At 38.0% G+C, this 13348-nt stretch overlaps 1 protein-coding gene across 4 annotated transcripts in view; it reads left to right on the top strand.

Annotated features, from left to right (window-relative positions):
- The first annotated feature begins 11302 nt into the window (after nt 1–11302).
- The window catches only part of ATG5 (autophagy related 5), a 116741-nt gene continuing 114695 nt past the window's right edge, over nt 11303–13348 (top strand). Inside the window, exon 1 of one of the 4 annotated variants that reach the window (XM_023530929.1) lies at nt 11303–11580. The gene's annotated coding sequence lies outside the window, so the exon portion shown is untranslated. The other 3 variants (XM_023530928.1, XM_011360704.2, XM_023530927.1) reach the window with 3 other exon arrangements.

Raw genomic sequence — 13348 nt, forward strand, 5'->3', positions numbered from 1 at the left:
TGTGGACTAATTGTTCTGACTAAATGAATCAATCAATTCAATGCAAAAGTTAGTAAAATTGCCTTTCCTCCTACTGAATTGACATTGACTATGATGTACCCATTATCTGAATTATTGAATTCTAGATTCAAGCTCACAGTACCAGATCTTAAATAGACTGCTATTTTAAAAAGTAAAATTAAATAAGATCGTGTAGCAGACATGGCTAGTTGTCTACCCTGATATCCATTTCCCTTCTTCAAAACATTGCCCTGATTATATGTCAGGTGAGATGTGTACCCAATTAAAAATACTTGATATCCCACTCTCTTTTCCAGCTGGGAGTGGCCATTTGACACCATTTTGGCCAGTGAGAAATAGGTTGATGTCTCTGGGGAGCATTCACCTCTTAAATAAAATAGTGAACTTTTGAAAGGAAAAAGTCCTTGGCCTCCATCCTTTTCATCTTCATTTCTTCTTCCCTCCCGGGACTTAGATGTTATGCCAAAGAAGCCAAATCCATCTTCAAGGCCAAAAGAATTGTGGGACAAGAAAATAGAAGCATCCTGGGATGATGATGCCATCATGGAGTCACTACCCCAGCCCTAGATACCTACCTGTAGTCTTCTTCCAATGTGAAAAATAACACTTCTCTATTTGGACTGAGTTTTCTGCCATCTGCAGTCAAATAACACAGACCCCAAATGGTTGTTGAAAAAATGGTGATTATTATATGTGAGATGTGGTAAATAAAAAGTACTGTAGAAAAGCTCCAATTAATTAATTGACATGAAAACACAAGGGAATCCAAGAGCAGGGAAGTAAAAAAGCAATGATATATTAAAAATAATTATTATACTTGATTTTTATTGAGCGCTTACCATATGACAGACACTATGTTTATGTGTTAATATATAATTTGTTACTTACAGCAATCTTATGAGGTTTTAACTATTATTATCCCTATTTTACAGGTGAGAGGAGCGAAGCTTAGAAAAGTTTTAAATTTACCTGTGGTGACACAGTTTATTGGTGGTAGAGGTAGGATTCTTTTTTTTTTTTTTTTTAATTTTTGTTTAAACAATAGAAATTTATTTTCCCACAATTCTGGTGGCATCTGAGATCTGAGGCCTCCCTCTGGCTTATACATGGCTGTCTTCTCACTGTCTTCACATGTCATTTGTGTGTGTCTGTGTGTTAATCTCCTCTGCTAATAAGGATGCCAGTCATATTGGGTTAGGGCCCACCTTAAAGACCTCATTTTAACTTGATTACTTTTTAAAGACCTTATATACAAATAATGTTACATTCTGATGTACTGGGGTTTAGAAATTCAACTGGCCTCGGATTCTAAACATCATGCTGTGCCTCTACTTAATCTTCTCTTCCTCCCACCATGACTTCCTACCAAGATGAGATCATGCCCAAATGTATAAGGACAAAATAAGAATTTGTCTTAATCTTTAGAATAAATGGGTAAGGATTAGTGGCAAGAGTTTTTTGCCCAAAGAGGAGTAGAGGAGCATTAGCTCACAAAACAACATCCTACTTTCTAAATGAGTGTTAGATTATGACATGTAGGAAAAAAAAAACAAGGCAGGAGCTATTCATGATGAACAGGTTTCACCGTTAACTCCTAAATAGCTAGTAAATGAGTGCCAGGAACAAAAGAGAAACCTAAGATGGAGGAGAAATGGTCTGAAATAGTCACTAGGAGAAGCAAAGCTGTAGACTGCCTTTCAGAACTTGTTGATCGAAAAGGACAGTTTACAAAATTGGACTTTTGTTTACACTGATGTGTATGCATTAAATGACAGTGAGTGTTTGTTCATTAAAGTGTAGTGGCAGGCAGAAGAATACACCTCACAGATGTCTAACTGCTAATGAGAATAATTGATTAAGGGCCCAGGGCTGGCTTTGAAATGTACACTTCCCATGCTTCCCATGGACTGCACATGGCCAGTGACTGAGCACAGCATAGACTCTAAATCAATCCTATTCCTGGGAGACAGGGGCTCTTCTGACAATTTTGGCTCCAGGATTCCTCAAAATTCCTTGGTTCACCTTGCTTAGGCTGCACTAGCTGACTTATGTCTCTCCTAGTTTCTCCTGTTTCCCTCCCCATTTTCTATTAGAGATTTCTCCTAATAACACCTTTGCAAGTTTACTCTCATCTCGGTGTCTGCTTCTGGGAGGACACAGACTAACATAAGTGATAGATGACTCCCTATGGAAATGCCTCCAGTCTGGACTTCTCTCTCTCAAACTCTAAACCTCTTTAGCTGTTACTACAGATTTTCCCAAGGATTCTTCACAGCAAGCTCTTTCTAATATGTTTCTGTCTTGGCATGAACATTAACTAAAAACTTCAGCCCCCCTCATACACACTTTCCATTCAGTCACTATTTCTCCCTCCTTCCCATCCTTGGCTTTTCATTCCATTGCCATTTCATCCCTTGTCATTTCTCAGTTGACTGTAGTAGCTTTTTAGCTGCTCTTATTGCCTCCAGAGACAATTTCAGTCAAAATACCATTCATGCAGAGGAAGTATCCAAAAATCACAAATTTTATGATATCGTGTCCTTAACTGAAACCTTTCAATGGCTCCCCTGTGGTTACAGCAGCATCTTTAGAATCTAGTTGACATGACCTACAGGAAGCTATAAATTCTGCATCGCAACACAATCCACACATTCTTATATAGGATATGCATATATATGCATAAAAATGCATAACTGAAGTAAAAATGTTAGAAAACAAATGCTACTTGTGATGCAATCCAACATTTTCTATTTTATTCTATTGTATTCTACTCTATAAAATTCTATTTTGCACACAATTATTGCAAACTACTAAATTGATCTCACAATCCACTAATAGATCATAAGTTACAGTTTGAAAAATTCTAGTCTAGAAAATAAAGTTCAAACTCCTTACCTTGGTTTCCAAGCCTTTTCCCGATATAACCCCAACAACAATTTTAGCTTCATTAATTTATTCACCTCCCCAGTAAATGACCTCTTTATGCTTACTATCTGTCAGGCATTATGTGGGGAATTAAACAGAGAGTAAAGGCTCGGTGACAAGCAGATAAGAGTGTGCAGCTTTTTGTGGAGCACAGACCAGTAGAAAGTCTACCACTATTCAATGATAAAATGAAAAATACAGTATACCTCCTATGTGCTGTTGAGGCAGCACATAGGAGGTGTACTTATGCTATTCTTGCTGGGGTATAGAAGGAATTTCCCAGAAGAGATCTCTAATTTGATACCTAAGATAAATAGGAGTTAATCAGGAAAAAAGAATACTGAGAAATAGTGTTCTATGCTAAGTAAATAACTTGTTTGTAGCCCCAGAGGCAAGAGAAGGCAAGACCTTTATGAAGAATGAAAATGTTTCAGTGAAGTTGTAGGAGAGAGCTCAGGGCTGTTAGAAGATGAAGATGGAGAAGTATTGAACTCCCTATGTAGGGTTTGAAAGCCATATTCGCTCTTTCAGGCCAGATGTTTTAAAATCTGTCCCAAGGATCCCAAGGGCTTCATGGTAAGGCATTTTGGGGACTGCAGGGAGAGGTAAGATGAAGGTCAGGCAGATAGGGCTCTCCTTTCCCCCTTTGACCCAATTAGCAGTAGCATGGTATTGACATTCTAAATAGAGCATTCTGGGGAAGAGTGGAAAATGGATTGGAGGAGAGCCAGAGGGACAGGTGCCTCAAACTAAGGGAGTAGAAGTAAGAGTAAGAGAAGAGAAGTGAGAAGAATTTAGAGTCATGAGAATGAAAACACAGCACTGGTAACTGAATTCTTAAACAAGTTGTCATCTTTTACTCTTGCTGTGTCTTCTGTTCCCTTTGCCTAGAACAAGGGTTCTTAACCTTTTTGTTTATTCTTTTCTTAGCATTGGATCCCTTAGACAGTCTGGTGATGTCTATGGAGCCTTTCTCAGAATAACATGTTTAAATGCATAGACATACATATTCTTACATAGACATCCAATTATATTTATATGCGATTATCAAAATATTAGGAAAATAAGTTTGAGTTATAGTATGCCGTTTTTATTAATGCAATAAATAATAAGGTCTCACAGTGGGTCTAATTCGTACTATAATTTCAAAGTAATGATGAGTATAAATGACATTTCAAGAATCTGTGTCAACTGTAATGTGAATTGAATATATCTGTTTCTATTGGTGACAAGGTACGACTATTGCTAATACTATCCAGTTTGTGGCCTATATTTATAATTGAAAAAATGGTAAATTTCTAACTGGAGATTGATACAAATAAAGATGTAATTGTTTTCTCATTCAAATTCTTCAAAGCCCTGAACTTGAATCATGGACTCTTTGATTAAGAGCCCTGGACTTAAAAGTTGTTTCTTTCCCTGTCCACTTGCTGTATTCTATTTATCTTCTAAGATTACTTTTATACACTGCTACTAGTTGTTCTTTTTAAAAAATTTTTTTTCAATTACAGCTTATATTCAATATTATATTAGTTTCAGGTATACAGCATAATGGTTAGACATTTATGTAACTTAGGAAGTGATCCCTCTGATAAGCCTAGTACCCACCTGGCATCATACAGTTATTACAGTGTTATTGACTATGTTCTCGATGCTGTACTTTACATCCCCATGACTATTTTTTAACTGCCAATTTGTAGTTCTTTATCCTTTCACCTTTTTTCACCCAGCACTCCCAACCCCCTCACATCTGGCAACCATCAGTTTGTTCTCTGCTACTTGTTCTTGAAACTAGGTTCCCATGACAGTTGTACATGGTTCTATGACAGCCTGTTAGAGACTGTTGCAGTCATTTGTTTACTTATAAGTTCTCTGCCACATTGAAATATGAGTTCCTTGAGGGAAAAAATTATTTCTGATGCATCTTAGTATCTTGAGTACCTTGCACAGGCTTACGTGTGAAAGCCTATTAAATGAATGAACACACTGTTTGTGAGAACACTAATCATTTTATAAATTGCTGGGAAAGTGTGCAGAAAGGGGAGAAAATGATACTTTACTATATGTCTTTCAGGAATACAGAAATTTCATGTTATGGTCAGTGGATGAAGAGAATGTTAGAAAATCTGCCTAGAATAAGGCAGTGAATAAAATAAAGGTGCTTAAATAGTGGATCGTAATACGTGGCTGGCAAAACATGAAAGATTCTTGTTTAATTTTGCCCTTTGTGCCAATGGCAATACAACCAAAATACAACTGTTTTTCTATGGAGATTAGATCACAGGCCAGAAGCAGTCTTAAAACCTGAGACAGGTGAAGGATCAGGCTGCCTGAAGGTTACTTCTTAACTTCAGTCCCTCAATGATTAGAAACAGAGGAATGTTTACTATGAAGCTAAACTTTTAGGACGCTTCACTATCATGGGACCTTTCTAAGGTCACTTAATTTTGTATTTTTAAGTTATTTGTGAGTATGTGTGCTTTCTAAACAGGACCTCTCAAATTGTATGAGCATTAAGACTCTAGTTAGAATATTAGAAAAATGTTATAGAATTGTGCCTAGCACATGGTATGCTGTGCATGTGTTAACTAACTAAACAAATTATGCATGTATGAAGAACTTTATAACCTCCTGACATATAGTATTTCACATTTGCAGAATAAAATACACTCACTACACCCAGCATAAATGTGTTTCCTCCTTGTTTTTTGTCATTCTTTATTCCTTCCCTAAAATTTCTGTACCTTTCCCTTCTTTCTTAGCCTCTTAAATCATGCCATTTCTTTAAAGCCCAAGGTAATAAATGGATCTTACAAACACAGTGATAGTAATAGAAGGTTTCACTTGTAGTGTTTAGAAAAACATAAAAAGTAAACCATGGCATGTGTGTGGCAGGGATAACACTAAAGGAGAAAGACAAAGGTGCAAGGTATAGGCTGGCTGTGGCATCAGATCTGAGAGGTGAATGCGAAAAGGTCATAATCATAAAATGGGCTTTTCAGAACTTCAAAAGTTATTCTATGATAGACTTTTTTTATTAGATAAGCTGAATAGCTTAATTTAAAAATATTAGGCATAGAGTCTAATAAAAGATATAAAACAACATCTTCCATTTATTGAGAGCTCACTATGTGCCAAGCACTGCTGTAAATGTTTTATGAGCATCATTGCACATGATCTTCAAAACAAGTCTACCAAGCAGATGCTATCATTATCCTCATTTTACCACAAGGAAAATGGAGAAGTGGAGACTTGGAGAAGTTACATAAAGAGCCAGGTTCTTGGGTGAGCGACCCGTTCAATCGCACAGCACTTGATTTTATGCTCTGCTGTTGCCATTTTGAAATTCTTTTGCTTACAAAAGGCCCTCATTTTCATTTTGCACTGACCATACATAGCAAGTACATAGCAAGTGCATAGCTATTGCGAGTACATAGCAAGTCCTTGTTGAATAATGTTGCCCACGGCCACACATGTAATAGATGTCAGATATGAGACTTAAGAGCCCATGTCCTCAGCTATGCTATGCTGTATTAACTTATGATTCAAGAACAGAATGAGAAGGCAAGGAAAATGGATTTAAGAGATTTTGTCAGTATTGACAAGGTTTACAAAGTCGGTTTTTTGTTTTGTTTTGTTTTGTTTTTGCAATTAAAATAATTTCGTTGTGAGAATTTTTTTAGGCTTTCACAAGACCTCTTGGATAACCAGAGGTTTCCTATTAAGAAACATTATTACATCATTAAGTGTGCTGTTGACAGGCCTTGCTGGCTGGGGGCACTGAGCTTTACACAAAGTCGTTTGTGACATCTGGTGACAGCAATGTGTTATTGCAAGGATTTATTTTACTGTTTAAAGAATTGGGCTGTTCAGGGGTTTTGTTTGTTTGTTTTTAAAGACTTCTCTTTAAGTTTTAAACTTTCCAGACTATTTTTCTTCTTTACGCATTGAAAAAAATAAATTAAATTAAATTAAATTAAATTAAATGGCAACGGGTTTCACAAAGTTGGGATTTTTTTTTAGAGTTTGAAAAACATTTTAAAGGACAAAGAATACAGTTGACCATTGAACAAAACAGGTTTGAATTGTGCAGGTCTACTTATACGTGATTTTTTTTCAATAAATACTGTAAATGTATTTTCTCTTCCTTATAATTTTAATAACATTTTCTTTTCTCTAGCTTACTTTATCGTGAGAATGTAGTATATAATACATATCGTATACTGTCAGTAAGGTTTCCAGTCTACAGTAGGCTATTAATAAACTTGGGGGACTCAAAAATTATACTCAAGGGTCAACTGTACATCTGCCACTCTTGCTAACTGACCAAGACTAATTTGATCATGTGTAACTCTTACATTCTTTTTCCATAGATAGGTATCTAGCCATCAAAGAAATTGAAGTGGGTGAGAATTAATTATTTCTCCATAATCTGAATATGAGATTATAAAGGAAGCTAGTCTTAGACCAAATTCTGATGCACACACAGAATAGTTGTTAAACAAAACGGTTCGTATGACCTGCTCTATAAGCTCGATAAGACCTCAACTCTCTGCTCTTTAAGGTGGGCTCACTATTTCCCTGCAAGAAAGTTTCTCTTAAGGCAGATGTAACATCACTCTTGAGGCTGAATTCTGTAACCTTTATAGAAGACATAAGAAAATTTAGGGATCGAGCCACAGTCTTCATGCATTCCTATACTCTGTTCATGCAAGAGTGGCAAGAATCTCTAAGATATACAGTTTTAGTCAAGCTGTATATCTCAAATACTACTAATTTCATAAATGAGATCTAGTTTCTAACATTTATCATACTTTTGAGCCAGCCAAAAGTAAAAACCCATCTTTGACATTCACTATGCTAATTAGTATGAATCAAGATAGTGATAACAGATAGCCTTAGCTCCGGAATGTGGTCTTTCTAATGTTGGCACCTGATCACCTCTGGAGCATAGAATTCTCAGTTCGGGCAACTAGAATTGAAGCTTAAACTAGCACATGCATAATATCACAGTGTATATGACAAAGTAGGTTCAAATACATTATAGTGTCATACCATTGGTCCAGTTCTGGCCTGTAGAACCCCAGTTTGCAACCTTTCATATATAGAAATTCATTCCTGCTTCCTAGGAGTTCCATTCTAGCATCATTTAGAGGAGTCATTTGAGTAAGGATAAAAGGATAGAAGAACAGAAATGCGATCGTGTTCTGGAAATGCACTGTGGAGTGCCCAGCCAGATGGAAGAAGCAATAATGTCTTTCCCACACAGATCACAAAACTGGCTCAGAGACAGAATGTAGTAGTGGTGGAGGCCTTTGACTGCCAGGTGACTGCAGGACTCCCACTCTGCTAATAGCAGTGTACCTCAATCACTTTCTACTTTCCTTGCTGGTAATTTGGAAATTGATGAAGTAATAAAGGAAACCACTACTTTCCACTTAAACTCTAAGCTATAAGGAAAAATTTACTTCCTATGGTGAAAGTCATGGGAATTATGGAAGGACACTCATGTTCTGCTGAGTTTATTTCACCAGACATTTATTGAATGCCAAGCATTGTGCTGGCACTGGGAATTCAAAAAATGATTGAGGCAACTATGAAGAGCACCTCACCTGAATTGGGTGGATCAGGGAAAACTTTCCAGCACCTGAACTGAGTCCTGGAGATTGAATGTTGTATGCCAACTATGGAAGAAGGGATGTAGTGATGAATCTGGTGGGGGTTAGCATGTTAGACAGCAGGAACATCAGGAATGATAGTTTATAAGCATCACATAGCCTGAGTGCACAAAACTGCAAAATGTTTGATGTTATTGAAGTTTGAAGTACAGGGCAGAGAATACTGAGAAATGAGGCTTTAGAAGGAAAAAAGGAACCAGCTGATCATGCTAAGAAACTAGGAAGTTGTCCAGAAGGAATCACTAAAAGGTTTTAATTATCAGAGAGCGACATGATTAGAGTGCATTTTAGATAATCCACTCTGATTGAAATTGAAGTCAAGTATAGATATTCTCTGGGGCAAGTGGAACAAGACGGAGCAGGAAGACCAGTTAGGAGGCTATCCAAATCGTTTAGGTAAGAAGTGATAAAGAATTTAATAGGATGGAACTATATTTGAGCATGTCTGTAGGCTACAGGAAGAAATCAGGAGTGAGGGAAATCAAGGAGACAGATTAGTTGGTTGGAGCGCAGTCAGAGGAGCTAGAGTGGAAGTAGAAGAATTAAATTTGGCCTAACTCATCCTCTGAAACTAGCAGTTTGGAGAGAAAAGAGAGTAGATGGGATGAGGGTCAGGAAGTAATGCATAGAGACACTTTAGAGTTTAGGAAAGCAAATTTAAGTAAATTTAAAGCAAAGAAAGTTGTGATCCCCCAGCTTTGAGTCTCAGAAGTTGTGAGGCATGCAAAAATAAAAGCCAGACCTTACAACTGCAAACTATTACAGTGAAAGAAAAGAAAGCATATTATTAACAGAGACTTTCTGGAGTCTCTCCTTTGAAGTAGAATTTTAGAGGACTTGTGTATTTGACTTTTGGTGAAAGGAGGACTTTATAAGCAAGTTCACAGATGTCAAACGTCTGCCTGATGTCACCCAGAATGAGTTGAGGCTTGGGAAAAATGGTAAGGCCAATCCAAAAGAGCTCTTTTAAAGTTATCTTCATAGAAAAAAATATTAAAAGATGCAGAGAGAAAACATAATATTAACAATTGAAAATGACAGAGGACAAATATAAAATCCTTCTTATTTCCAAATTTTTGCTCAAGCGGCATAATCATGAGATGAGAAAGAGTATAACTATTTAATAGGGACACTGAAAACTAGACCATATCCAGAGGAGAGATATGCCATGTGAATAATGGTTGAAAAAACGGACAGTGCTTATCCCTGAATGGGTTATGGGGCATGACAGCTATTTTTTTCATATCTGAACTACTGTCTAGTAGAACAGGAGTTAAATATTTCTATTGTAGGTTGTAGCCATGGGGTAGGAGAAGAACAAGAGGAGGAAGGAAAACAACAGGGTCAGCTCTTAAGTTACATGAAACTGGATTTTAGCTCAATATAATCACTTTCTTGCTATCAGCTCTCCATACATAGTCTCTTCTCAACATTTTATTAGGAAATTTTCAAACATATAGCAAAGTAGAAGTAATTTTACAGTGAACGCCCATTTACTCACCACCTAGATTCTACCATTAACATTCTATTTGTACTTGAGCTTTCATGTATTTATTCATTTATCCATCCCTCTTTCCATCGATCTAATTTTAGGGATGCATTTTAAAGTAAATTTCATATAGTTTTGGCTACCTTTGAGAAGGTTAACTTAATCCCAAGAGCTTTTTTATGGAAGCTAATGCCTATCTGTTGGGGGTGCTGTAAGAAGGGATTTCTGCATTAAGTAGGTGAAGTGAACCAGACTCTGGCTTTCAACCTTGTTTGATTGCTACTCATACCAAGAAATGTATTTCACATTCCTATCCATTCTATACAACATACATACTTAGGTAATAATTTTAGAAAACAGTACTTAACTTGAACATGTGTGAAACATGCTAATATTTGCTATTTTATTTCCTTTCAAAAGTACTAGTCGTGACCTAACTTGAATCACTATTGGATTGATTCACCATTTGAAAATGATTGGACTAATCAACCTTCAAGATTCTTCTTTCTTAAAGAATCCTGTGGCTACTACTAGAATTTCCCTAATGGTTCCAACTATCAGGAACCTATTTTGAGTGTCGACATAGTATTTACTTAGCTATAGCATTAAGTTGTATGGCTAGCATAATTAAGAGAAAACCATTAAAAGCCTGGTAAGGCTTTTGATAGGTCTAATTCAAACACTGGGAGTAAGTTTGTTAATTGTTCAGTATTTTCACAAACAGGAAACTACGGATACGCACTATTGGATGGATGGAAGAGCTTCAGTACTCAAGTATTTGTCTTCCGTGAAATGCGGCTATTAATCTCTGCTGTGGCTCTGATGAAGCTGCGATCAAATGAGAAAATAGATATGAAAACACTTTAAAAACCAATGTTTTATTAATATCTTGTGAAGCTAGGTAAGGGATGCCGCAATCAAGCTCCAATGAGGCAGTGTCTCCGTATTTTTAAAACTCTCTGCTCTCACAGAACTGTTACATTAACCTCCCCAAACGCCAACGACTACGCCGAAAACGTGAGACACCGGTAAGAGGGTAGCAGTTGTGAATTTATTTGCCAGGGGTTTGTGAAACCACAGTCACGCATTCCGCTCCTTCTGCGCATGCTCAAGAGCGGCTCTGGCCTTCTTGCCGAGTTGGGCCGAACTCCGAGGGCGGAGTGCGGGCCACGTGGGGTCTCGTGACGTCATCTCCGGGCGCCGAAGGTGACTGGACTTGGGGTGGGCTTTCAGGGCTCCGCTGCGCTGCGGGTTGTATTGGCTGGATACCGGAGGGCGGAAGTGCAGCAGGGCTCGGCTCTGACCACCGCACCGGTGTCTTCTGCGGCTGCGCGATTTCTTGGGACTGCTGGCTCCCGCGCCCCTGCGGGACAGTGTGTTAAGTACCCAGCGCCGCCACCCCGCCAGAGCGAGGGACTCGATCATCTTCACCGGTGCGGGAAGCCGGAGGAGGAGCCAGAGCTTCTGGTAGGGTGTGTATGTGTGTGTGTGTGTGTGTGTCCCCTGGAGTAAGGAAAAGCCCGAAAGAGCAGGGTCGGGGAGTTGCCAGGTAGGTGTGGTAAGAAGGAGGGGCGAGTGGCGGGCTGGAGGAGCGCTCCCCCAGGCGGCGGTGGCGGGTAAAGGTAGTTCCTCTGGGGGAGGTGAGGCTGGCGGGAGGGTGTAACCTATGAGGTCTCTCTTGGGGAATACGTCTGTTCCATACTAAGATAGGAAGCCCAGGGTCTTAATCGCAGGCGCTAGAGTTTATAAGTTCAGAATCTGAATTTTTCTTGTAAGTTATTTAAATCATAATTATTTCACAGGCAATTCAATTCTATCCGAGTTGGGTGGGTATTTCCTCCAATTTATCTCAACGGCATTCATTAAGTCTCATAATATTTAGTGCTAACAAAGCCATTTTCTGTTGGCAGAGTATTTTCACATACTTTAATTATACTTTGGATTATTTTCAAATCATACTCGAATTTAAGGAACCTAGAGAAACTGGATTGGTTCTAGATTTTTCTGAGGTTTAGGAAGGCACAGCAGGTCTTCAGCAAGAATCAGAATCTTGAGTCTCAAACAGTACTGAACTTCCAAAGTGTTCCAGAATTCACTTGGTAAATCTCAGAGTTTGGAGGAGTATGGGTACTTCAATCTGAACTGAATTATTTGTGATTTTCATGGAGGAAGTCGTTAGTTGAATTTTGAATTTGAAAGTAAAGGTGTTGGTCAGCCATGAGAAATGATGAACTGTTGCTATTTGCAACAACATGGATGGATCTTGAGATTATCATGCTAAGCAAAATAAGTCAGACAGAAAAAGTTGAAAACCATATGATTCCACTTATATGTGGGATATAAAACTGAAACAAACATGACAAATAGAGACTCATGGACTCGGACAGTGGATTAGTGGTTACCTGAGCAAAGAAAGGGGCTGGGGGAGGAGGTAGATAGGTGTAAGTGGTGGGGTCAGATATTTGGTGGTGGAAGGAAATTTAACTTTGGGTGGTGAACACAATGCAATATACATAGGACGTATTATTGTACACTTGAAATCTATTTGATTTTATTAACCATTCACTCCAGTAATTTTAATAAATGTTAATAAAAATAAAGTAAGGATGTTGGGCTGAGGGTAGTTGAGGGAAATTTTAGAATTTTAAAGTAGATTTAAGCATGTGCTTTGATCCTCAAAGATATGTTGGCTAAAGTTGGGGGAAAATGAGCAGAATGGTAATATGTAGATATAAGTTTTTAGAATAATGTATACACTTCAAGTGTAGATTAGCTTTATTTAACAAATACTCAATGCCTGTTATGTACCAGGCACTGAGCAAAAAGTAGACAAAGCAAACAATGATCAAAATAAAAATTCCTGCCATCATGAAGTTCATCTTGAGGGAGGGTGGAAGACAATATAAAAATTTAATTAAAATATATATCAGGTGGTGAGAAGTGCTAGAAAGAAAAAATAAAGCAATGAAAGGGAATGGGGAATGGGATGGCGAGTATAGAAAATTGTAGTGGTGAACTTCGAAGAGATATTTGAGCAGAGACCTAGTAGTGACAAAGAAGGGTACCATGTAAATGTAGTGGAACGATCCATCAGAGCAACTACAGAGTCCCTGAGGCAGGAGTATACCAGCTAGTTTGACTGGAACTGAGTAAGCCAGGGGGAAGGGAATTAAATAATCAGGTCAGAATGGGGTCAGGTCATAAACGGCCTTGTTGGGCTTTGTAAGAATTTTAG

The sequence above is a fragment of the Pteropus vampyrus genome, unplaced genomic scaffold (assembly GCF_000151845.1).
Source record: "Pteropus vampyrus isolate Shadow unplaced genomic scaffold, Pvam_2.0 Scaffold58, whole genome shotgun sequence".
Classification (NCBI taxonomy): domain Eukaryota; kingdom Metazoa; phylum Chordata; class Mammalia; order Chiroptera; family Pteropodidae; genus Pteropus; species Pteropus vampyrus.